The 23382-nt window shown below is 31.1% G+C and overlaps 1 protein-coding gene across 1 annotated transcript in view; it reads left to right on the forward strand.

Annotated features, from left to right (window-relative positions):
• The window catches only part of LOC113511971 (bifunctional heparan sulfate N-deacetylase/N-sulfotransferase), a 137888-nt gene that overhangs the window by 36664 nt on the left and 77842 nt on the right, over positions 1-23382 (forward strand). Inside the window, exon 2 of the mRNA XM_026895716.3 lies at positions 19835-19872. The gene's annotated coding sequence lies outside the window, so the exon portion shown is untranslated. The remainder of the gene's footprint in view (positions 1-19834; positions 19873-23382) is intronic.

Below are 23382 nucleotides of genomic sequence, written 5' to 3' on the forward strand. Positions count from 1 at the left end.
CCTTTTCGAAGAACACAAATCTCGCGAAAGCTATATGTATGCCCCGCAATATTGAAAGTGGAATCACGTTCCATTTCGTGGCGGATATAGGGCCCCGAGTTACGGGCCAATCCGCCGACACGATGATGGTTCGTCGACGGCTACGATTTCCGGCACAAGCTTATATGCCCATTTATTCCATGTTCATACTACGTAAACGCCATTTAGCCTCAGCGAAGGCGTCAAAACAACCACTCGACGTTTTCCCATCTTCTCCGCCTATCACAATCTCTTTCCCCGAATTATTGAAGGCAGGCACGTCTATCCGTGGCATGTTGTTAGGGTCGAATCAAGCTAAATGACAGCTAGCGGAGAATTCGATTTCCGTCTTACAAACTTCATGAGAAGCGAACCCCTTGGGCATCGCTGTGGTTTATTAAATTAGGCAAAACATTTGCTCTTTAATTTCAGTGTCTATTGCTGTCAAAACATAATTTGTTACAAAGTTAGAGGTTCGTAGAATAAATGGCTTAAATCAAGTGAAAATAACTTTTATGCAGCCGGAAGGGTTTAAATAAAGAGCACGTGAGTTGCAGTTAAATAAAAAAAACATAAGAGTCCAACAGGTTAGGGAAGCGGTGGGACCGACAAAGCCTGTTGGACAAACACAAAGTAACGTTGAGTAAACAGTAGGCTTCAACGCGCTAATGCATGTGGATCTCTCAACCCGTAGCAAGGTCGTAACTCGTATCTCGTTAAATTTGTTCAAATCATGTTGAATTACTACATACAATACAATGTATGCACAACATGTTAACAAAATGTTCTACCAGTATCATTGAGTAAACTCAAAAAATATGAATCATTTTAGTGAAAATTCAATGCAACGAGATAGAAGTTTAAAACTCCATTACTGGAATAGGTATTATAAACGTATAGGTATTATAATAAATTATATCAATATGAGGTATTTCAATAACATGACTGAAAAAGAACTAAAATTTTTAAATAATACACATAATTTCACTTTTGTTCAATTCCAATTGTTAATAATAGTAAAAATAAAGTTGCATGTAATCGACATTATTACTTCTAAATATATTTTCACATTCACAGTAAAATATAGTACATTAGAGGTTAGAATAGAACAGAAATAATCTTTATTGAAATAGACTTGTTTACATGCTCTTTGCCGTGTAGGCTCCAGCATAGGATGTACCACCCCTTTCTCTTCCTCAGGTGTCATAAAAGGCGATTAAGGGAGCTTATGGTAGAGGGATGGGCAGCAGCGGCTTTCTTAATACGTCATTATTATTTAAGTAATTTTTATTAATTAAGTAATTTGTATTATTATATGTCTATAATTAGTGAGATTTCAAATCTAAATATATAGGTAAATGAAAGTTATTATGACCGCGAAATGTTTACGGTTGACAAAACAATTTGCGGCGCCTTACCTACTCTGTGTACCTAACCGCTTCTTTGTAACGACATTCCTTTGCATGTTCATGCTACGATATCAGAAAACTAATTTTAAATTTTAATGATCTGTATAATTTAATATTTTTTTATTTATTTAGAATATATATGTAAATATTAATTTGTTTTCTAATATGTCATTTAAATAATTTTTTTTGAAGTGTGTTAAATACAAACAATCTTACTTCTTAAATAATTTTTCTCCGATTAATGTAATGTAATGTAAATTGAACTCTTTTTCGCACTAAGCCTCTTATTTGGGCCGTTGTACGTATTCCTTTTTCCGATTATTATACCCATGTATTTTATTATAAAACTATCTGACCAAATGGACCATACCCCTATTTATAAAATTATTTTTTTTCTTACCCTTACAACTTTACTCGTACTATGACGTAATAAACAAAATATTAATATTATATTATAAATACAAATTAGTAACTTTCTCATATATATCGGTAGATACAACAAATTTTAAAATAAACGAAAATTTGTTACTAAACAATTTTGGATATAGGAAAATATTAAGAAATTACTACTAATCGTGGGATCAGTTTCATAACCTTATCTGTATGCAAATTTTATACATGAAAATGCGGTTGGTAACTGAATATTCAGCCGTTCACAACAATGATCTGATTTTACTACTTTGTGATTCAGCCTGCGTCCGCGCTGTTCGGTCGAGTCGCTCTTCCGCCCCGTGGATAGATGATCTTATCCATACCAAAGTCTGCGTAAAATGCGGAAAACGTAAAATTTTCCCTTTTATTATCGTTGGCTTATCATTACACATGATGGACCTCTTCAATTTTACCTAAACGGCTCATGAAATGTTAAGTATGCGGGAAGATACGGCCTAAAACGGGGATCGTTTTACTAACTCTACGTACGATATGAGTTAGGTTGTAAATTAAAAATAAGGATTTATAAACAAAAAGAGTTAGTCCAGGATAGGAGCCGTGAAATTTGCATGCAGAATAAGTTTTGTCGTGGCATTTTTAAGGGCAGACGGTTTACTCGAACGTATTTTATTTACTCGGCGCACGTGACGGCCTCAAGACGCTGGCAGTGCTCAACCGCTCGTTTGTCACACAAAATTGCCTACAGTCTGAGACAGTTCACTCGTTTGAAATATTTAATCATCGAGAAGTCTACGAGGTTATTTTAAATAATTACTTTGACAATTATTCACAGAAATTACCTCATCTGCAGAAATTATTTTAGGTAATATCATCATTATAACAACACATTAATGTCCCATTGCTTAGTATGGGTCTATAACCATAACAAAAGCATATAAACTTATTTAATAGAAGGTAATTAGTGTTAACCTTGCGGTTTTTTTTTATGGGTCTAGATGACATGGTATCCCCGCCTGCGCTATCGGTATACAACGGCGGGGCACTAGTGAAAGATGATAGGGGAGGATGAAAGCAGATCATGTTAGCCCATAGTGATGAATTTAGCAATATTTTGGTTTACAATGGTTTCCAAGGGGAACCGCGTGGAGGTCGGTCTAATAGAGTTGCTAACAATACATTGCTAACAATGAGTTAAGTGCACCCCATTACTAACAATTTTCTTCCCAACATTGCTGTGTGGCATTGGATTAATTTCGAGTTTTTCCTCAAGTGTATTGTGTTTTATTTCATAGTCACATGTCGCCTCTTATAACCTGGGGTTAAATAAAAAGAGTGACACATTGTATTCTTACCCTAACGCGTCACAGAAAAGTAGGTAATAAGTATATTCATATGGGATAAAGGATAAAAGTATGTAATATAACATCTACAAATTGAAAGGTACAGACATTCTCGTATATGGTGATCTTATTTTATTACTGCAAAGAAGAATCCCTCTTTTATTGCCTGTTGTGGGATAAACAACTTTCCGGACATTGTTACATTATAATCTTCGTGACGAATTTCTTTAATATATATTTATATTGCATTTTTGTGTAAAATAAGTACCAACTATTTGTTCCAAACTTCAATTTTATTCTAACCCCAATTAAGTGATTTTAATGAATGAAATTGAGATAATAATCCCGTCAGAAATAAATACAGTCAGAAATGTTTTAAATTTACTTCTTGATGGTTTACCTGTAACTTATTACTATGCAAAATTATTAATTTAAAATTTTCATTTTATAAGTAACTTTAGGTGATTGTTCTTCTTTCTATCGCTAACTCGTATCTTTTGCTTTATACCTAGCTATCACTATAGACATTCCTTATAGCCATGGGGAATCGGTTATAATTGAAAGATGACAAAGGGGTCGATTCTGAAGTGCCATTTGAAATGACACTTGAGATTCGACCCCATTGTCATCAAAGAAATTGAGATGTTATTGTCTCGTTTATTGTATACCAGCTGACCTGACAGGCATTGTCCAGTTCAAATTCCTTTTTTTTTTCTAAAAATAAATAATAGAAAATAATACATAATTAAAAAAAATAGCTAATATAGTCCAACCGTTCTCAGTCGAAGTGCTTAATATTAAATAAACGTTAACAATTGTAACTGATAGCTCTATTAGTACCTATATGTTTCTTTTAAATTACAGTCATCCTATTTCATTAGTCCTCATTCTTTTCCCACTTCATAATTTTAGTTCTAGAATGTTCTTACTTTGACTGAATTTGAATTTGCAATTTCCTATATTCTTGCATGGTCTTTTTTTACTACTACTAGGTCTTCCCATGAAGACCTAGAAGTAGACCTGTAGTGGCATGTGTATCAATAAATACGTTGAGCTATTGGTTTCTATATGTTTTAAAAAATAAAATTTTTGGAGATTGCCACTACAATTTAAAATCTACATCTTTAATCTATATTTGCTTTGTCTTTATCTGTTCTGTATCAGTCGTTGTTACTTTGATTTATTTCAAGCCTAATAATGTATATGAACGCACTAAAGCATAGGATTTGTTTGTGAATTAAAACATAATTACCTGTATAGTAAGCAATTTTAGAAAATTTTACACCTAATTATTAAATCTTCTTTCTCCAATAAAAAAGATGTCCTTAAGAGCTACTCTCTTTAGAGAAAAATAAACACTTTTAGGTGCTCGTTATATGTTTGTTCAAAATGTCATACTAGAAAATGTATAGATGGGCAAAACACCTATAAATGAAAAAGTATCCAAGCTTATGAATAATAATAATAATTAGAATAATCAATAATAATATAATCAGAACAACACTGTTCATGTTTGAAAGCAATGATTTATTATTGGGCATTAAATACGTAAATTTCGATTATTTTTCGAGTCTAATACAACTTGATACATAAATATCTACATGTTATAACGTATCTTCTAATGCCCATACATGTTACAACTATAACAAAGTGGATAAGACGTGTAAATGGCCTTTTTAAAGAGAGCCTAAAATCCTATTACGGAGACGTCGTACCGGGCCGCAAATTGGATTCACGAGGGATGGACGGGCCGAAATAATGTGGCTTCGACGCTGGGACCTTTTTAATTTGTGTGAAAATTTACAATGTAGGTGTGTTAGAGTATTGTCCTTGTCTCCTCCATTTTGCTTAGGGACAAATTTTCCCTTTATAGACAGTTCACATTAATAATATCTTTCTAATAAATAAACTAATTTCATTATTTCTACTAGTGTTACTACTCCAATGGGAGATAGGCGTGACTGATATATATGTATCTGTGTAAATAAAGTTAATGATAGAGAGATGAATAGCAGCGTCCCTCTTAAAACATCACAAAAACCTAACTGCGTCTGCCAAGCGTGGCAACTCTTCTTGGCAATACTCTCCTTATAAGGAAGGCTAAACAGTGGGAAGTTAACGGTTGATATAATGAAGATGTAAATAAACTAATTATGAGTTTTTTTTTATGCAACTTAGAATGACAAACAAGCTGACGGCCCACCTGATGGAAAATGGTAACCGTCGCCTATAGACATGAGCAGTACCATTGACATAGCAGAGTATACTGTTTCACCCATGATACCCCCCATGCGTTGCCATTCCTGAGGACTCAGGTGTTATTCCTCTGTATCCAGTAAATTCACGCCATATCCCACCCTTCAAACCGAAACACAGTCATGCAAACACAACTGCTTCACGGTTGTAACACAAATGGGACAGAGGTACCCAAGCAATCGACTTTTGTACAAAGTCTCACTCTGGTTGGAGTTACACAAAAACATTTAAGAATAAAAATAATTTGTGACAAAAATATGTACCTAATTATCAATGTATTGACAAAATCTTCTTTGTATTCAAAAAGACGTGTTGTTCAAATATCGCTCGATTAATGATTTTTTCTTCAATTCAGTTTAGGAAATTAATTTGTTTTCTTCTATTAAATTTTTTTAGAAACAGAAAATGAGGAATGGACCGTATAAATTACTTAGCTTACTATAGAAGAGGAGTATGCACAGACTCGCTATTGACGACTTTCGCTACGTGATAGAATGCGAAATGAGGATATCTATAGAAGAACCAGAATAATCACTACAGTATACAATATTAACAAATTGCTTTGGTTATGAGAGATTCTTTAGTAACGAACTAATACAAGCAAATGCAGAGTAAGAAATATCCTGGTATTAGTTATGAATCTAAAAATTTTGCAAGAAGTAAATAGTTTGTAATTCGAAATGTACAACAAAGAAAACCAATGAAACAATTGACATAAAATATAAATCATGTACTAAATTTCTTAATAATATGACTAATTGTTGATTATAATCAACATATTGAAAAAGTATATAATTAAATAGCTAGCAGAAATTATGTATTACTAGAAATAAAGCCATCAATCAATCACCAGAGACTACTTACAGTCCATTATGCATATATTCATTCAATCAATTAAGAAATAAAAGGATAATTAATTAAATGATGATGTGGATTAAAAATAATAAAAAATAAGAATTGTTCTTTTTTTATACGCTCTTTTTAATACGTTCTTCTTTAATATATTCTTATATAGTATTAGTATAATGTAGAATTATTATGTAAAATACGTATTCTGTTTATTAATGTTAGGTATACAAGTGCTACGAAGTTTACGTAACAGTACCACGTATATGTAGTAGCCGTAGAGAATAAAATGTACAGTTCGAAACAATTCCACCCCGTTAATTTTTCCTTTCGTGTCTCTATTTAAATTTTTTAAACAGAAATACATGATATGTATTTACACACTTATTACATACTTTCATTGCAATTAAGTTGACTAACTGACTGCACATGTAGCAAGCAAAAGTGAAATATTTAATTATATTAATTTAAGAATTGGTAAAGGAGTCAATATCCTATTTTTATACTACGTGATATTCCAGAACCTTTATTATAATTCTTTTACTAATCGATAGGGTCTTTGCCCATTTTGTTACGATTTAAGTCAGTATTGTTTTAAATTATAGCATAACCTAACCACCAAAGTATAGAAGTGGTTTGGATAATATAAAATCAATTAATTGATCGCAACAACTACTTAAACTTATTTTAAAATATGTTTGACTTTCAGACAAAGAGAAAACTGACGAATAATAATCCATAAAAATGTATATGGGCCAAACTATATAAACTGTATACAGTAATCAAGGATATGACTAAAACTACTAAACACATTAACTAACAGTTGTAATACCGTGATAACAATATATAGGGAACGACAAACGTCACGCGACACTGCAAACTATTGTTCTAACATTTAGGTAGAATTATAATAGAGATTGATATCGTCGTAAACGTCGAAAGATGAATTAATTTCATCCGTGCCATGAATAGAATTAGAAGGGGATGCTAATTAATTTACTGAATATAATTAAGTGGCGTTATTGTATGAAATTGCCAACATAATTTGTATTTTGAGAATATATTCTTTCGTTGACATTTTCAACGTAATTTAATGTAATGAAGCAAATAAATCTTTCAAAGTGATAAATATTATTTTGTGTATATTTCTTAAAATTGTACTGATAGGAAGATATTTTCAAATGGAATTCTTAACTGTTGCAAATGTTTTGAAATGTTTAAAATGAATATTTGATTCAAGAACTCGAAGTGAAGCATTAGTAGCTTGAGTCAATTTCAATAGTCAGATAAAGGTGGAATAGCAAATGTATTTATTACAGTAAAGAACATTGCTTTCTTCCCAAAGGAATTGTATATATCTCATTTTTAAATATGTTCAATATTGTGTTTTTGTTTCTCGTTTCTATTTATATCGATGATAGCATCGAGTTAAAATATTTATAAGTAAAAATAAAAAAAAATCATTAATCAATGTAACCGCAGTCACGAAAATCAAAATAGTGAAGCCATATTTAAATTATTAATTTTAGTAATCTGAGAAAGAAAAAATTAAAAAGACAATCAATTATTTAATATTCCGAAATTGTTTCCAGAATAACGGTAATTTATGTTATTAATAATAAGTTCATACAATAACGTTTCACTGATTAAAGCATTATATTTTGATACAAGTGTCTTTAATGTGTTTATCGAGCGTCGAAATTAGCATTCAAACAGGCGCAACAGTTTCAATAAAGACGAAGCTCTACCCACTGACTCGTAGATGGTGCTCCATCGAGATGAAAGTACTAATAATGCGAACTATATTCATGGCAAATTTAGTTTAAAATAAAAAAAATTGGTCCAAATTAAAGTGTATTTCAATTCCTGCATAGAAAGTGACTACTTACTTCTTCAAAAACAGTGATGAAAGTACTCAATTTTGCATAAAAATCTGTTTTTAACCCCTTGTAGTATAGGCAATGTTGTATGAAAATCTATTATTATTGGCCGTAATTTAAATCAGTAAAAAAAAAAATACAGTCTAGTCATCATTGTCAGTAATAATTACGTTAAAAGGATTCCATGCTTATTTACAGGTCAAAACCTTCTCATGTTGTACACTATTGAATGTTTCAATTGAATTTAAATACCTACTCAAACGTTTAAATCGGATGAGTGTGAAAATACGATGTAAAGATTAATAATATAAATCAATTTCCAATAAATTATTACTAAGATTTTTCGACAGTTTTGATATAAACATTAAAAATGAGTAAATGTGTTGTTATAATTTTGCTATGGGTGAGAAAAAGTAGTATACCTAACGCATATGATTTGAATCTTATCCGGGTTCACACAACATACATCATATGTGTTGGGACTCTCCGGGGACTGTGTACTGTAGTAATTATTTCAACGTCAGAGAATTTTACATCATGATAATATTTACCAGAATGATGAGTCTTACTAACAGTTATTATTACTTCGCCTTTTATTAGGAACTTATAATTATGGTACTTCATGCACAAAGGGTTGGATATAGGGTACGATAATCCGTTTGCAAACGTGTCAGTCGAATGGGCAGCTCAATTTCAACCCTGTAATTAAGGAGTCACCTGCGTGAACAACTCACTCCACGTAATTAAAGCTTTCAACTTGGGTCGAGTTATGTCGACCCACCAGGGATACTGCGGTTTGTGAGTCAAATTTCATGGAGATAATAGGACCTCTATAACAGCGCAACTTGTGAGTTAAGCCACGATTTAATTGAAACCAGGATCTGGGCAAATTCACAACATAAATAGGCATTTCTGTACTTATTAAATTTAATAACAGGTAACTTTTTTCTATTTTCACTTACGTGGTTTCAAATATTTTTCATATTTGTGTTATTTTGGGTATATTATTAAGTTTCGTTCTTAAAAGAAGGGTTTCGTTCCGAAAAGACTCTATTGATATTACTTTTCGTCTGCTTGTCACCATTTCTATATTTCAGCATGTTTAATTTTAAATAGTGTTGATACATTTATATATTATATATAATATATATATAATATATTATTTATATATTATATATTTCCTTCATAGTAGTTATAATACTAGGAGATATGCGATTAAATGACCATGTGGTCTCGGCTTAAAATGGACCACCCTTTCCATTCTCATGGGTATTGTACGAGTAAGAGGCAATTAAGGGAGCTTAATGAATGATCAAGGGATGGACAGCAGCGCCCCTCTTTAAACATCATCAAAGCCTAACTGCAGTTGCTGACCCGCCTGCTCAGCGTGGCAACTACTGTGAAACCCCCTATACCAGCAGTGGGCAATTGACGCTTGATATGATGATAATGCGATTGAAATTTAAAATTCATGGAAAAAATAAACATGTAACTGTATTTAAAAATGATTTAGTCCAAATGTTTAAAAATTTATTTCATATCACCGTATTATTTCTTGAAGAAAGTTGTTCAATATAATTAAAATCGTCTTATATATCTTGTAACTATAGGAATCGAAGATCGACTGTTGCAGATAGAGCAATATCCGCAATTCAAATGGCAGAGAGCGTTGGTAGCGCCGGCGCCCAACCCAGTTGGAGGGCAGCCAAGGTTTACTGTTTGTTTATAACATTAAACGTTTAATGTCGTCGCAGACATACTCTGAGCACTGATTTTTATGACTTGTACAATTTACACGCTAATGTAAAAATTAGCCTAATTATGCTCAAATTTCACTTAGCACTTAAGAAAACAATTTCTTGTCTAATATTTTCGATAGGCAGATTGGTTCGCAAATAGTCAACAATATTACCCCAAATTAATATTTTCCCAACGAGGTAAAAGTAATCTAACATTGGAAAGATTATAGGTACATCATAGCGTGTACACGAAGAAGTCAGTAGTTAATATTATATATAAATAATCATAATGTGGAAATATTATATAATTTACTCAATACTTATGTCAAGTCGGGTACATATAAACGTACATAAAAGCAAATAACCAGAAGTGACTTTCCAAGAATTTTTACTAGCAGAGACATGCAATACATCGTGTTAAATAATGTCAATAAAAGGCAACATTGGAAAACAAGTTTAAAGTTATATTTTATTCCGCATAAACGGATAAGCTTGTTGTTGTGGAATAGTGTAAACGAGCATAACAATTGGGAAATGTAATCATAAGTTCCACCGAATCGTCCAAGTTCGCTTAGGGCTCGGAAACATCTGGTTTTGATGAACTGAATACTTGGCATTCAGGTTGGCGCCGCTTCAAATCGTGCCAGCTTATTTTAAATAGCGACAATATCTAATTTTCTACGTTATTATTTTTTAGATCTCACACCAATATGCTATGTTAAAACATATGTCAATGATTTTAAATTAATAATGCGTGCTATACGCAACGTTCAAAATAAACTTTTTCATTCTTTATTATTACACGTGAAACTCAATAGCTCAGTTGTATTTTCACTCTCACTAGTTTCACTCATGTGCGTGCAAACGTGTATATAACGATACGCATCAATAACATCAAAAGTAAAATGAATAGTTGATGTACGTATAGTTATATACTATACATCAACTAAGTACGTGTAGTAGTACAAGCTATAATCCCTCAGGAATAGCAACGCATAAGGGGTATCATGGGCAAAACAGTATACTCTGTTATAGCCATGGTTATTACTCATGTCTATAGGTGACATCAGGTGGGCCGTCATCTTGTTTGCCATTTTAAATTGCATAAAAAAATATGGATTCGCACTGATGAACCAGCATATATTACAATGTTATTACATATATACCTAGTTGTTTTAAATCGTTACATTATATATTGTCATATATAAACAATCATAAACTTTTATATTTTTTGCCCTTTTCATTTCTTTTTTTTTCAAAGGGTTACGTCTATCTCCATAATCCTTGTACATTTTTGCAACAAATTATTGTCTCTATTGTATTGTGGAAATCATTAATTATAATTAACCCTCCTAACGAATTAATGTGTCAACACACTTATGTTTTATGAGCGCATTAAAAACTTTCAACAACAATAAATTATTATTCATATATGTTGCTCTCTGTTGCACTATTTGCAAAGCCCTTCCGCGGTTTCCGTGTTTGTATGATAATGAGCAGAAGTGGGTTTATAGTTTGTTCCAATATCCCCCATAACGACGACAACTCGCGGGAAACTCCCGGCGGAAATAAAGTTTGATTTAGTTTAGACACGACAATCCGTTTGTTGTAACAGTAACGAATCCAATTATAGGTATTAGGTAGGTTCCACGCTCTTTGTTCGACTCGAGCTTTGCGACCGAAACTTCTATTGTTTGACGACTCTAATTTGTGCTGTTCTTTGCATTTCACTTTTCCCTTTCGATGTCTACCTGTATACTTACCTATATAACATATTTATTTTGGTTTTCTTTAAAAAAATATAAAGTAGGTTTTGGAATTCTTTATAATGAAATTGTAAATTTTTGTTCGGTTTTTTAAGACAAACTTCACTCAAGACAGAACTAAAATGTGATGAATACGGTTATAAACTCTATTGATCTAAAAAATAATTATGAAGATCTGTTCAGAATTGCATAATCCTGTAACATAGTACAGAAAAATTTAGGCGAATTAAGAATCTCTCTTAGAAGTCACTTAATAATAAATAGTAATAATCTTCGTTTTTTTAAATGCCTCCCGTACGCACTTGCTATATCAGAAGATTATACATTAATATTTGTATCATATAAACCTACCGTACATAAAACGATCCATAATTAATCACTTTCAAAGTAGACTTCTCTGTTCATTGTTAATTTCAACAGTTTGAGTTAATTGGTCATTTGATAGGTTAACATAGAAATTAAATTAGTACTTTCGAAATCGTCTCCCTTGTTCATTAGGAATAAATAAATCTTAAATTAACCGTGCCACATGTTAGTCTTTTTTTATAATATTTAAGAGTATTCGTGTCTTTTATTCGCATCCCCGGGCCAAGTGATAAAATCGCACAAGATATCCCATTTGCCTTTTAACACATCTGGCAGAAAGTGTCGCTACAACAGCCCAGCGCCTGAGGGCAGTCGTCAGCTGTTCACTCACTCGCTCCTTTCCTTGCACATTTATGAAAAAACTTCTTTCTACATTCTTGGCATTGTCTTCTCGACTCTGGTCAAATTTATTCTGTCTTTTACATTACATACCTACTTTGCGATGTCGCGCCGTGCAGCTGTCCGAATAAAATGTCTCTGACCTGGAATAATGTCATCTTACATATTTTATTGGGCTATTTCTATTATTGTTGTTCTTAAAGGAATTTGTTTTATTCCTTTCCACCTTATATGTGTCTGTGTATGAACATTTTAAAGATATTTAACTAAAAAAAGAGTATGGATTGTGTGAGGAAAATTATTATTTTTGTTTTATAAATTTATCGCGACATAAATAATCTGAACAGTGTTAATGAAATGTTCTTTAAAGTATAAAATTTTCTTTTATAAATTTACACTTGAAAATATTCAATTATTCGATTCAAAAGGAAAACTCAATAAATAGAGAAACTAACATTCAATTTAAAAGAACCAAACATGAGATTATCTGATTGGATTGTAAAGACCCAATAGAAGTCGACTTGAATTCAAATCATTTTTTTTCAAATTACACCCTCGAAAGACTTTTACAAGCTGTCACGCTATTTATAATTATTATAATTAGTATAAAATTTAATATAAATAACATAAAATTTTAGAATGTCAAGAAAAATGCCAAAGAAGCTCAATATTTTTTCTACCGGGTAAAGTAGTATTATAGGCATTAGCATGGCACTTCTATTTTATTGTACTAGTATAGTCATAATTTTATAAATGTGGGAATAATAAACGAAATATTAAGAGCCTATTTTATAATATTTATATGGGCCCAACGCAGACGTAAATAAGGTTTATAATATTGCATAAAGATTTGTTAGAATAGGTTAGAATAATAATATATACAGTTTTTAATACGTAGACAGAGGGGTTTGGACGTAGTAGGTTCTAATGGCCCCTTTGCTAGCAATATACCCTGTTAGATTGACCTCGTGATCTCGTCTGGATCCCACCAAGATATTGTTAACATTTATTGTTGATCTTAAGCCACGACAACGCTCACGATGTGTTAAGTTTACTCATGTAATACTATTAATGAATGCAATAAACTTATACTCGAACATAACAAAAGTTATAAAAGTTAATAAGTAACCTCGACAACTGTTCACTTGCTTGCTCTTTCTTCGCAACCGACGGCTTCGGTGCACTTTTATGAAAAAAGTTTCACTCGTTGCACTCTACTACGGATTTCGCCTTTGGATATTCCGGCTCTTGCTCAAGTATAATTTTACATATTCATACGAATGTTTTTAAAGTAATAAGTTTACATATTTTTTGTTATTCTGACTTTGTGTATTCTTTTTTATTATTGTTAATTATTTCTATTATTAGAGATTAATTTGAATTAGGAGCAACTAATCCTTTACAATCTTGAACATCATATTGTTTTATTCTTTAAAGGAAAATAGCTATTCGTACTACTTCAAATATTAATATTTTTAAAATATTACATAAAGCCTTGGTTGTCTAATATATATACCTGTAACAGGAATGTAATGAAATGCACTATATTTGTCATTACCGACAATTGATTCCGGTTCATAAAGTAATGATATGATATATACATATATATTGTTAACATAATAAAATTAACATAAGTTTCAGAATATTAAGTATATTGTTAAGTTTGACTGTATACCTTTTTAAAATCTTATAGTTCTTAATTACACATCGTCTATTTTAAATTCAAAAACATACATAACTTATACGATTTACTTGCGGTTTTATTCAAACTAAACAGTAACAAATAATATATAATTATATGTATTCTATTATTATTAAACAAGTTAAAATATTTGTGGACGATAAATATTAATTAATATTTATCAATCACATTGCCAATAACAATAGTTCTCAGAAAATTGTCTCAAGGCTTGTGCTACGTCAATAACAGCGTACAATTCGTATTTAATGTTATTTATATGGCCAAAAAGGTTATCATATAAAGCAATAAATTGATAACTCATTAACAATTTTGTTAGTGACATAATATATGTGTATATTTTATAATAGTAGCCTATTAAGTGTACATTGTACTGCAAAATACTGGTTATATTCATCTATTGATTATTTTAACAACCTAGAAAGAAGAATATAGTTACCCCTTAGATTAGTATTATTCCTTTTTTGAAATATAGGTAGCGCGTCTTCTTATAACGATTCAAATGTTCATAAATTCAAATATATTTACAGTCTTACCAGAATGTAAGTACTGAGTAATGATTACAATCGATATAGTAAATCTAGACTTTGATTAGTGAAAATTTTGATTAAAGGCGTTACGCTGCACGTGAATATTAACTATTATTGAAAGTCGCTAGCTAATAGATAGACTAGGATTATATACGAATGTAAATCGCCAGAGAGTCGCCCTGAGTCGAAGTCGCTGTCGTGTATGAGGGTAGGCGCCCGGATTCTGCCACGTTGGGTCTAAATACGAGTATGCTCAGCGAAATGTGAGCAAGTCGACTACATTTCGCTTTATATGAAAGCTACGTGTCAAGCGGTATCCTACTGCACTCTCTCGAATTAATTAATTTTCAACCTACTTCGAAAAGAAGGTTCTAATTGCGTTTGTATTTTTTTTTGTGTTTTTTTACCTTATAACTCCGTCAATTCTAAACTGATTTGGACTTTTTTTATCTGAAAGGATATACAAATTGGAACCATAGAAATTTTATCAAAATCGTTTCAGTTATTTTGTTTTTAAATTAAAGTACCAGTTACTACAGTTACGCCACATTTAAAGTATTTTTTGTGGAACAGTCTTAATTAACTTTTAATAGTTAATAGGTATTTTATGGGAATAGGCATTAAATGTATGTAATGTCTTATACATTACATTATTTATTATATTTAATACCCATATATACCGAATATATACCGAAGGATAATTTGGATCTACCTTTTAATAAATTTAAAACTGTTATTAAAAAACACTTATTGAACAAAGTCTATTACACATTAAGCGATTACTTGAATGATTAATGTGCGAGGTGTTAGTCGATGATGCATGGGCTTTTTAATGATCATGCAATTTTAGATATGTATAATTAAATAAATACATTTAAGAGGGCCCGATGGTCTAGAAGCTCAGAATTGCATAAAATTTCACATTTTTTTTTATATCTAAATAACAACCAAAACTTATGAAACATTTGAAGGACTATTCAATTACTATTTAAGTATACAAAAATCATTATTACAAAGAAAAAAATATTTTTACTATTTTAAAGATGGCGTTGAAGTCAGTCCTCTTAAAAAAAAGAACCTGGGTGGCGCACGATGATTTAGCTCTTCTATGGGCCTGAAATAAAAAAAAAACAAATTTTTAATCATTATAAATAAATCTATCGCAGGATCTAAAATGAAAAAAAAATATACTAACTTATTGTAGCTCTTGAAACTAAAATATTTATCTATACTACAACTCTGGTATAGAAACAAGCAGATGCGTTCCGCCGAACAATAGAATTACTCACCGGGCCGACCGGCTAGACTACCTACTTTGGCGCTGACCTTTTAAATGGGTTTTACAATATAAAATACTGAGATTATTGTCACCAAATTTTAACTGTATATTTTTTAAATATGTACTATACTTTCGAAATATAAAAAAAAATCAATTTTTTGTAATTTCTATACCACTGGATTCCCATAATGTTAACAAAGATTTAAAAGAGTATCTATTGACTGTCTTACGGATTTTTCTTAACAGATAATAACTTTCCGAACCATGCATTCTTAAAAATATATATAAATACTAGCTGACTCGGCAAATGTTGTATTACCATATACGTTATTTCGAGAATTATATATGAAAATTTATCCTACTACAATTATTATATTCGATTGCTATCTTGCAAGCCTATTGCTATATAAAAATCGCAATTAAAAAACAGGGGTTGATCGTAAAAGCGTGAAAATTTGAATTTGTTTTTTTCAATGCTAAATCATAATAAAATAAAAGTAAAAAAAAATTGTCAAAAAAATAAAAATAAAATATTTAGGGGTAGGTCACCCTTATCATTGAGGGGTATGAAAAATAGATATTGGCCGATTCTCAGACCTACCGAATATGCATACAAAATTTCATAAATATCGGTAAAGCCGTTTCGGAGGAGTTTGGTAACAAACACCATGACACGAGAATTTTATATATTAGATATATCATCATTTGAGCCGTTAACTGTCAACTGCTGTACATAACCCTTCCCCGTAACGGGAGTTTTACCATTAGTTGCCACGCTTGGCAAGCGGGTTGGCAACCGCAGTTATATATATATATATATATATATATATATATATATATATATATATATATATATATATATATATATATATATATATATATATATATATATATATATATATATTATTAAGATTAAAAATTGACAAACATATTTTGCTGTTATAAGAAAGTATGTTATATACGAACCAATCAAGTCTAGTAGTCGAGGCAAATTACTAAGCTACACGCCACGATGCCTTATACTTGAGCTTTATATATTCATCTTGCTGTCAAGATATAAACGGGTAGCAACAAAAGTTCCTTACTACGAAAGCAGAGCCCCGTGAGCCGCTTATTGCCCCTACGCTTCGCAGCTTATGGACGCCGCGACCAGAATGTTCTATTTACCCAGACCAGTCCCTATACAATATTTTCTTTACAAAATATATCTAAATTTATATTATCATGTTTCTAATTCTCTTTGCTGTTATATAAAGTATATAGTTTCAATTTTGCTTTACATAACTTTATTGATTTATCCACCACTCTAATATTTGTGAATTTAATCTTTTTTTTTTTTGGCATCCTTTATCAATGTGTAATTATATTTAAAAAAAATATTATTTATAAATAAAATAAATAATAATATATTTAAAAAAATGTGTGAAATTAACACAAAACACTATGAGTATATTTTTTTATGTTAAAATATAAAATGTTTTCCATTCATATCGATATTTATATAATACATTCGCATTCTTCCCACACGTAGCAATGATGAGATGTCGTTACACGTCTAAGCTTTAAAGACGGATGAAAAACATGTAGGTTTTCCAAGAGAATTTGTTATCTAACCATTCTTCCACACGAAGAGAAAGCGGCTTATTCAATACTTGATTTATGTAAACGCTCGTGTACAGGAAAGACGATTTGAATAGAGCTTCCCGTTAACTGTGTCGAACCTGAAAGCTTTTCATAAATGAACCTACAGCAACGCTTCACCTCAGTGCAAGGTGGCTAAAAGCCGCTCCTTGTTGTAGAAGAAACTTTACACTTTGTGCGACGATGGAGCTGCCTCCAGCTCACCCATTGTGTCAGAAACACATTAGCGCCTTGATATTACTTACTCTTACTAGTCATATTTAGAGGATTTGTACCGTGTCGAAACTTGCTACTCGTTAATCGATATCCGTGTGACCTTAATTTACCTTTTTCAGTTGGAATTTTAGATATTTGTGTAAAATACGAAACAGAACTGTAAGTAACCGTGCATGCTTTGTAATCGAGTGTCCCAAATACATTATAGGTTGAAAATTGAAACTCCCAATAGCTTCAATCGTATACAGTTTTATTTGAAATGTGTATATTATGTATATATTAACTGAAAAAGAAAACCACAAATATTTTACGGTTGTATGAATATTTTCCAAGTTATTTCAATTTCTATTTATTGGTATTGTCCTGTTTCAACTTTACCTGTTATTTGGCCCATGTTATCCTATTACGCTCAAACGTAATCGAACTGTTATAAGAAAATATTGAAGCAATTGGTTGTAATGTGATTGTTAACGAAAAATCATCCAGTAAAATATCAAGAGAACGTTAATGGTACATTACGATGGCACTGTGATTTATACCTCCCTAATTTACAGTGACATAATGTAGAGGAACGTAACAGCGGAACTATTAAATTTATAGATACATTAGATTCGTAGGTACTTTTATTTGAGAAAAATAATAGGGATATGACAGTGAAATTTTAGAATATGGAGGTGTAACACCATCATCATCATCATATCAGCTTTTAACTGTCCGCTGTTGGACGTAAGCCTCGCCCTTGGAGGATTTTTCCAGTAGTTGCCACGCTTGGCAGGTGGATTGGCAATCGCAGTTAGGCTTTAGAGATGTTTTGAGAAGGATGCTGCTTCGCTTTCCTTAGTCGCCTCTTACGACACATGCCGGAACCACACAGCCACACCATAACAACATAGTCCTCAATAACAGTAACGTATGACGGATACCATGATGTCCATAGTGTGTATCCATGTCTATAGGCGACAGTTATCATTTTCTATCGAGTAAAACAGAGACTTTTTAAAAGAGAGAATTCAAATATTTTTAATTTAATATATCTACGAAACATCTCATCTTCTAATTCGTTGTTTTGTCGCAATTGAAATGGTTGTTTCTGTAGCAAATAAACTTATTGTAATTACTGCTGAAACATGACCAGAAATAAAATCAGTTTTAACACTGATGGGCGCGGAAGTCATTTATGAACGCAACTCCCAAGAGCATATAATTGATTAAAAAAAAATGCTGCAATCGTAATTTACGGAACATGTGATTGCGGCAAAAAAATTTATGTTCTCGAAATGACGTACCTAACTCCATCACTCTGTTACATCGCATCATATAGTCTGTCCATCATTCACAGATGAGTTTCCTGTTCAATCAGATTGAACACGTTTACACATTATTTTCTGTCTGTTTTTATCTCGTACAGTTCATGTCACAATGTTATTTTGTGTAAGCGACGATTGTTCTTGGAAATATAAATTTTATTTATGTAGATACAAAATATCGCAATATTTGTCTAGATATACGAGTCTAAAAAAAGAGGGTTCTCGATTCAAATTTATTTTTGTGTGGAACTTTGCCAAATCAGTTGAGAAGAAATTTGTATTTATTTTTAATCAATAATTTTAACCTGGTCATCGTGTACCTACTTAATAATTTAGATTGATGCATTGTACAGTTTTTTCTCTAATCTTAAATCGTAAAAATATTTAGAAAATTTCTTGTCATCATTAATTTTTCAAAATACTGGTTGAAAAATATACTGACGAATGTAATATCCGTTATTCGGAAATTAAACTCACACGTCGAGGATTATGAACATAGAATAATTGGTAAATAGGTTTTGTCTTAGTTTGGTTAAAATTTACCATTCATGTGGCTTACGTTTATAAAGAAGTCCCCCCTAATAAATTCTTTTTTTTTTATTATTTAAAAAATTCAGAATTAAAGAAAACATATTCTATTAACTTTCATTAAGCACGTAGGTTTATATTAATGCTAAATACATAGAGACTATTCAACTTGTATTAACATCATGCAAAAAGTATTTTAAAAGGTTTTTTAAAAAAAATGTGCCAGTTAGAAATATCTTTATATTTTTCCTGTAATATTTACATATAACATTGTTATTTCAGATTTATCGCTTCACAAACTACAGAGATAAGGGGGAATGGTAAGTAGTTTTTTTTTTTTTCATTTGCCGTTATAAAATTTCTAGCTAAAATTTTATCCACTTTTAAAAAATGCAAATGAACTTTTTTCATATATCAAGCCATACCAACATAGAAGTGGGACAGACAAACGGACGGATGAAGGCGAACATATTGCAATCACATTATATAGCCCATATTAATACATAGTTAAAGACTGTGTTCCATAAAAAAAGACGTTAATTGTGACAAAACCATTTTTTTTTTTTCTAAAAATTAACCATTGTGGTCAAAAAATCATTTTTGTCTAAAAGTTAAATTACTAAACCGATTTTAATAAATTATTCTATGGGACCAATCTGTAAGTCCTTATATCCTTTCAGGTAAAAATAAAATCCCAAACGGTTTATGACTGACGGAGTAATGAGGTCACAAACGGTAACGGTGATAAACATAAAAAAAATACAACCGAAATAAAAACCTTCCTCTATTTGAGTCGGTTGAAAACCGGAATGTGTGAATAAACATCGTGACCACTATATATCATGAACTCATATAATCACCACTAGTTACCGTCGCACCTGCGAAATATACATTACTAAAACCATTTATACTTTCACGATCACGACATATTCATATTTCTAGAACGTTATTTACTAACCAGAGCTCCCAAATCAGAGTTATTATAAATAATTCAAAGCTGTCGACACATCGTTTCTCTACCACATAAAATTGTTATGCTACAAATTTTACGTGGTCGGAAATAAATAGGTATTACATCACCATTAACTTTACGTTTGTTTCAATAAAAACTATGCATAACACTGGTAAATCAGCGTAAACAAACGCTAGTCTGTTAGACTACTTAAGTATTTTATGGCGACTGTCAGTAGATGAAATTTTTTATGTTCTTATATTTGTGAAAGAAGTATAAACATTCACGTATATTTTATCAAATATATGAGTATGATTTAAATAGAATAATGGTCTATAAAAGTAAAGATAAGGCTCCCTTCAGCAGTTTTCATTAATACTCTGTATTTATATAATATATAGCACAAAAATATTTTATATAATATTATTAAAGGGTTAATGGTTATATTGATTGGTGCCTTTTGTAAAATTTATATCTTCATTTTATCTCAAACAAGAGAAGTAGCAAGTAACTATGTCTCCTGTCATGATTTTACCTAATATCCATTAGCAGACAAGAACATTATTAAAAGTTACTCTGAGTATTTGAATTTGATATTAGAAAAATGGAAATCTATTATTAGTAGTACTTATTTGATGGTATATTTAGACTGTTAAATTTGAAATTATTAAGTCTTCTATTTATAAATTAGTAGACGTAATAAAATGACTAAAATCTGACTGGTTAGACAGTTTGTTTTGTTGTTGATGCTATAATTAAAACTAGATACCTAATCATTGAAATCTAACTTTCAACTGTTACTCATGTGCATTATTTATACAAATAACCTTCCCCCCCCCCTTAGAAAAATGGTGATAGTGCTGGTATTTTGTTCTATAATATTGATTTATATTATATATACAACGAATAAATTGATAAATGAAAACTCTTTATTGTTCCTTTCAAACAATGATACAGACCATAAAAATTTACTATATGCATACAAACAAAATTAATAATTACTTATATATACTTAATTAAATCAAGATAAGGCAAAAATGCCTTATCGTTTGATAGCGATGTCTTCCAGGCAACCTTAGGATGGAAAGAAATAATTAAAATGTACTATATATTTCAGTAACAACAGTAAATGCACCATATTAATTAAATAGACCTATAAGAATTTTCTCTATCTCTACTTTCTATCACCTTTATAAAAAGAAATTAGCTAATGATGATAAATTTTTTCCGTCGTTTATTTTCATTTCTTATGTTGTGTGATAAATTTGTGACATTCCCTATTTTATTGTCAATTTTATTGAGAAAAAGAAGTCGTTCTACGCAAATAATTAAATAATGTATTGTTTTTGAAGAGGTTGTTCGATTTAATACGATAATAAAATGTCTATTGGTCTGCTGCTTTCATGCAATTAGAATACTTGAAAGAAAGTAGCAAAACAAATGAAAAATTTGTTTAAGGATTTATATACATTTGTGATTAAATAGCTTTTACCCGCGACTTAGTTCACGTGATCGTAATATGTTTACTGCCCGAGATAAAAAGTAGCCTATGTCCTTCTCCATCCCATATAGTATGCAAATTTCGTAGTACTTGGTTAAGCTATTAAGGCGATATGAGGTAGCAAACTAACAAACAAACTCACTTTCATATTTGTAATATTAGCAAGGATTCTATTAGTTTTTTTCCTCACCGTATGTGCCCCGGCATAGAATGGGCCACCCCTTTCTTCCTCGTGGGTGTCGTAAGAAGCGACTAAGGGAGGGCCAGGGATGGACAGCAGCGTCCCTGTTAAAACATTTCTAAAAGCCTAACTGCAGTTACCAACCCGCCTGCCAAGTATGGTAACTACTTGCAAAACTCCCCTTATGGCGAAAGCTTATGTCCAGCAGTTGACAGTTAACGGCCGAAATAATAATATAATAACTATTAGTTTTTAAGTGACTAACAAAAAGAGAACGATATCGATTCATCTGTATTTTTAGTGGCTATGTTATACAATTCCGTCGCCCATTATCAACCGATTTTGTTAATTCTTTTTAAAAGCCCTATTACTCTTGTATTGATAACTTTAATTTTGTGATTATTAAAACTACAATTGTTCTTTTCAGAGCAAAAAAGTTTATTTCCAAGCAAACTTTCCTAATATATACGATTCCACGTTCTAAATTCAAATATTGTCAATGTAACATGTTCATGAAAGATTGTATTGTTTCTTGCTATTTTTTATTTGCGGAACATAATGTACTTGTTGCATATAGAAACGGTGTTCTAAGATTTGTAACTGATCTAAAACTACGACACAAAAAGTAGCCTTAGAAAGACTGACCCAGTAAATGGTGATCGATCTTTCTTGCTACAATAATATCACGTCCGCACAGTTCGTCAGATCCATACATTAATTAGGTGCGGATTACCGTCCGTCACACAGTCATTTGGGGTGATCTGTCTGCTCAGTAGCTTGTCTTTTTATTCATAGTCAATAGTTATTTTTATGTATATTTCATATGTCCCAAGCTGCATGAAAATATAAATTTACCTACTTATTTCAGTTTCCATTATAAACTAAAAAAAAATTGTTGTTTGTTGTATAATTGTTAGATGCAAACGGTTGTCGTGTCATTTACAGAAGCAGATATCATTGTTTTATACATCATAACATAACATGAACCTATTATTGTTACGTATAAAATTATGTGTTATAAAAAATATACATAGATAATATATATGTATGGTTGAAACATAGTTTATATATATATATATATATATATATATATAGCGATTGATTGGTTGTTTTGTGGTATACTCGTAAACTTTACGGTCGTCATCTTTCATCGTCAATCAATGTGTTCTAATTTTACTATCTTCCACAAATCTTTG

This window comes from Galleria mellonella, unplaced genomic scaffold, assembly GCF_026898425.1.
Source record: "Galleria mellonella isolate WM207_F2 unplaced genomic scaffold, CSIRO_AGI_GalMel_v1 utg213, whole genome shotgun sequence".
Classification (NCBI taxonomy): domain Eukaryota; kingdom Metazoa; phylum Arthropoda; class Insecta; order Lepidoptera; family Pyralidae; genus Galleria; species Galleria mellonella.